General features: G+C 34.4%; 1 long non-coding RNA gene across 1 annotated transcript; it reads right to left on the bottom strand.

Annotated features, from left to right (window-relative positions):
- Positions 1–745: 745 nt before the first annotated feature.
- LOC138439138 (uncharacterized) lies at positions 746–4,495 on the bottom strand. The gene is made up of 2 exons (XR_011256584.1): positions 4,015–4,495; positions 746–985 (listed from the first exon to the last, which is right to left on the bottom strand). It is a non-coding gene; the product is annotated as an uncharacterized lncRNA (long non-coding RNA).
- Between the last annotated feature and the right edge of the window lie 561 nt (positions 4,496–5,056).

The raw sequence follows: 5,056 nt of genomic DNA on the forward strand, positions 1-5,056 counted from the left end.
AGTCAGGCCTTGTGCAGTTACAAAGGAGAACTGTATATTTTCCTTTATTGAAAAATGATTGAGACCGCATTTTCCTTTGTATCAGCTTTCACGTACTCAGCAACACACTTTTAGGATGCCAGATATTTGGAAGCTTTATCAGAAAAGAATGCCTGCATCGAATCGAGTTTTATTTAATTTATTTCTGAAGTTGCTTGATGAAAATTCATTGATGTCAGATTTCTAGGGTTATATTTGCATTACAGATAGACTATTTAACAGTCCACAAAATCAGTAATATTACTGCTGAAGCCAAGTTTGTATTAATGAGATATTCTAATATCTGGGTAAGAAGTTTCCTTCTGAAAAGTCATCATATTTGATTGCTTAAGTTTGTTAATCATAAGAAACTACTTTCTTTTGATGAAATAATGGTTGAATATTTCCACAAAGCAGTCAGCTCCTTGTACATGATGCTAATTTCCTTTTAAGGACTAACCTATCTTCATAAATGGAAATATTCTACTCTACTCCCCCCGCCCACCATCCCACTATAGAAAATAATGTACAGATCCAAATGTGTGTAGACTGATTTAAAATGCTGATTCATTGCAGTGACAAATGCCAATGAGGGAATATTTTAAATATCTTGGGTATTCTATACATCAATAAATGGATGAAATAAATATTGAGCTAGTAAAAGGTAAACACTGAATGTTTTAAATATTAAATTTTCTTTTTAGAAAGAAAGGACGTGAGTTGTATGTATTCTTTTTTTAACAGTTTTATTGAGGTATAATGGTGTTTTAGTCGCTAAGTCATGTCTGACTCTTGCAACCCCACGGACTGTAGTCCACCGTGTTCCATTGTCTCTCAGATTTCCCAGGCAAGATTACTGGAGTGGGTTGCCATTTCCTTCTCCAGGAGATCTTCCCGACCCAGGGACTGGACCCACATCTCTTGCATCTCCTGCATTGCTAGGTTGATTCTTTACCATTTGCTCCACCTGGGAAATTAAAAGATTTTATATATATATATATATATATATATATATATATATATATATATATATATGAAATGCACATCTCTGTTTATCAGAAGTAAAATATTTACAAAATGAATCATAAAGAAAATAATCACCTCTAACTAGGAAATATAATTATAGAAATAACCATATAAATAACCACTATTAAACTCAAATAATTTAAATCTATAGTTATGAATATACATAGGTACATATAACATATATTTTTATTAAACTAATAAACTACTTGTATTATTTCATACCCTAAATTTTTAATAAGCCTTTTATGTATTTGCAATTTTACTGTTTTCAAAAAAATTTTTTAATACAGAAATAAATGAAGAAGGAAATTATCACCAATAATTTTGGTAGTATGATAATCACTATTAAAACTCTGAAATAATATCCTTATGGAGAGATAGATATAAATAAAACTGTGTTATTACTTAAACCCTATTTGTAATCTAAATTCTAGCTGAGTGTTTTTACATATTATTAAATGTATTTTAAGGAATAATTTTAAACAGCAGTAGAGTTTTATAATATGGAGTACTTTTGTCTGTATCATCTTTCATCTACCAAGCAACACACTTTCAACATGTCATATATTTGAAAGCTTTATCAGAAAAGGAAAACATTTATCAGAAAACACTAAGTATAATAACAGTTTTTAAATCTTGGCCAATTTTATAGTTAAATTTTTCAGTTTTCAAAACATATGTAATCCTTTGATTAGTAATGAGGTTAATATTCTTTTCAAATGCTCACAGGCCTGTTTTTAAAAGTCTTATTTTACTTGTCAGTTCTGTAAGCTCTAAATATTTTTCCTAAATATTTTATCGTTTGTTTTTCTGGTGATACTTATACACAGACATTTTCAACATTCTCCTTTATAATTTTTCCTTTGTTTTTTGCTTAGCCTAAATATTAATTTATATTTTTTAATTTATTTCATTGCATATTTTTAATTTTTCACATCTGGAATATATTTGGTAAATGATGTGAGGTACCCTTGCACATGAATTTGAAATGGCATCTTTATCACATAATAAATTCTTATGTATGCATTTGAATTTAAAATTTGTGCTAGTGGAGTGATGAAAGCTGCAGTTCAATCTCCAGGCTTTTGTTCCTTTTGTATCTTTTTAGTTAAATGTGGCATTGATTTAGGGTGGCGCTTTTTTTTTAAACACTCTATCAAGTGCCCTTGTGAGACTTACATTTAGATTTATGTATACTCGAATATAGCTATTTTTCTTCTTCAGATTTATATTTTTCTTTTAAAGCAATACAAGCTTTGCATAGGGGGAGAAAATATAACTCCATACAAATGTAAAGAAGCAACAAAATTTATTTTATTCCCTCAATCTTAGTAGTCAACAGCAACCACTGATAATGCTTAGGCATATTCTGAGTTTTGGGGTTTTTTTTCTCTTCTCCCTTTTGTAGGGGCCACAAGAGATGTAAATAAAGATTTTTAAATGGTTACAAATGATAGAGTTTTTAATTTTTTCCAGTAGAGCTTTAAAGTGTTCCAGAATAATAAAAATCTTTATTCTTCTAGCAAAGTTTAAAATATGTATTTTTAAACCTAAACTTATAAATTCATACTCCAGAAACAGAAAACAAATATGTTTTCCTAAATTACTCATTAAAATGGAAATTCTCTATTTCCACCAGCGGGTGGCAATCTCAACATATACACAATTTAGTATTTTCAACAGAACTGTTTCATGCAAAAGGAAAAACTGCTTAAAATGTCTGACAACCCTAACTCCAGCAGCTGTTTGTTGCCCTTTAGTTGTTGTGATTAAAAAAGCAAAATGAGAAAACTGCAGGAATAATCACAAGTGAGAACATTACACAACATGTAACAAAATTACCTTAGCTTAATGTCAGCTCAGTGAATAAAAGCTATCTGTTAAAATATTATTCCTCATGTGCTTCCAAAGAATACAGTGTTTTAAATATTTGATATTTCCAGGCAGGACTAAGAGTTTACATCTAACAGATATCCCACAATTACATGAATTACAACTATTGCTAAAAAACAAGACACAATGAAAAGTAATGGAGAATATAATTGTGATGGGAAAACAGCAAGTTTGAACTGTTAGCAAAACATCCAAAACACAGAGCTGAGCCATCATGATAGTCACAGTCAGTCAGGATAGTAGAAAGCTTGCAGGGCCAAGAAAACCTGTGGGGAAATGCTTGCAAATAGCAGTCGGAAAGGGCACCTGTCTCTGATTTTAGAAACAAAAATGAACATAAAATCAAAGTAATTGCTTTCTACGTGCAAAATTCAGTAATGCCCAACATCAGATCATGAGAAAAAGCAGTTTTGGGTACTTTCACGGACAGTTTCATCCACGTATTTATACACTCAGTCTCCAAACTGAATACAGTATAAATGTGGCAGTTTTTTTTATTTTATAGAAAAACCACAGTCTTTCCCACTGGTAATTTAAAGTAATTTGAATTTTAAAAATCAGTTGAGAGAGAGACAGAGTGAATCCTCAACATCCAGGGCAGTCTAAAATTGAGGGTAGGGTTAGCAGCACAGCTGTAGAGTTGGTCTGCAAACCAAGTTCATGCTCAAGATGGGGCCCCTTGTCTCCTTACAGTTTGTTAGTTTCCATTTCCTGCGTGTTTCTATTCCACTGAGCCTATTAAGCCTGGGGGAAAGGGCAGAGAGTTTGACTCAGGATTTAGCAACACTGAAGCCCTCTGGCAAACCGGTCGGCACTCTCAAGAAGCTCATAAAAACTTAGGAACCTCTAGGGAGAACTCTTTGAAGGGGAAAAAAAATGGCAAGGACGATAAAAAAAAAACTTAGGGAAAAAGCCACAGTAGCTGCTGGAATAAGGGCTTCGAAAATGTGTAACTCTTGATGGTTAAATAACCCCAGTCCAGCCTCGGGAGCTCAAAGATTAAAGCTTGACTGTAAACAGAAATCTAAAAAGAGCAAGGCTCTCCAATAGTGCCTAACATCAAAGAAAGATTCTTACCTGCTGCGTCACCAGTCCTCTCCACGATTTCTCACAACGCGTAAGGTTTCTAGACTCTTCTATACTTGCTTTCTGTTATCCGTGTCATTCTCAGGGTGTAGGTTCCCATAATTAAGCCGGATATTCTAGTAATGAGGAAGAAAGCAGGGCTTCCATAAGCTAGACACTTTTTCTTCGTGAACAGGGTACCACGTTCCTTTAGCTTTTTTAGTATTGACCTAGTTGTTGTTCAGTCACCGAGTCGTATCCGACTCTTTGCAACCCCACGGAATGCAGCACGCCAGACCTCCCTGTCCCTCACTCTCTCTCAGAGTTTGCCCAAGTTCATGTCCATTGACTCAGTGATGCCATCCAACCATCCCATCCTCATCTAGGATTGACCTAGAGTTGCGAGTAAATATTTATCAGAGATTAGTTTAGCCTGAGCAGCACCACTAGGCAATCTGCTCTCTTGAACACTGTGAGCCATGTTCAGCAATCTAAGGGGGATTAAAATCACTCACTAGATGGTGATGGATGAATTAATGCATGGTCAAGTGCCAAAACGAGCACTGCAGATTCCAAGAGCTTTAGTATTTCAGAGTCAAGGAGTAGTTGTGGCAGACAGGACTTAACAGCTAACATTTGTTGAGTGTTCATTTAGTGCCAGACTCTGTTCTGTGTCCTTTAGTAGAATGATTTCATTGAATCCTCACATCAACCCTATGAGTTAAATACTATTATTATCTCCACTTTACAAGCAAGGAAACTAAGGCCTAGAGACGTTCAAGAATTTATCCACAAGTACACAGTAGTAATTGGGAAGACTTGGTTCTTAAACCTAGATAACCTGACTCCATTCTGCTGTACATTCTCCCTGCAAAACTGTGGTATCTCTGGCTTTACAGTCATGCCCCAAAAAATCAGAGGTGTCTCATTTAGCTTAGTTCATGGTGGCTGCTTTCTGATCTTCAGGGACGTACACTTCTAGGCTCCCTTTTTAATGTGAAACCAGGCAAACTGGCTGTAATGAAACAGTCTGAAGCTTTCTCACATCTGAGTC

This window comes from Ovis canadensis, chromosome 4 (genome assembly GCF_042477335.2).
Source record: "Ovis canadensis isolate MfBH-ARS-UI-01 breed Bighorn chromosome 4, ARS-UI_OviCan_v2, whole genome shotgun sequence".
NCBI classification, from domain to species: Eukaryota; Metazoa; Chordata; class Mammalia; order Artiodactyla; family Bovidae; genus Ovis; species Ovis canadensis.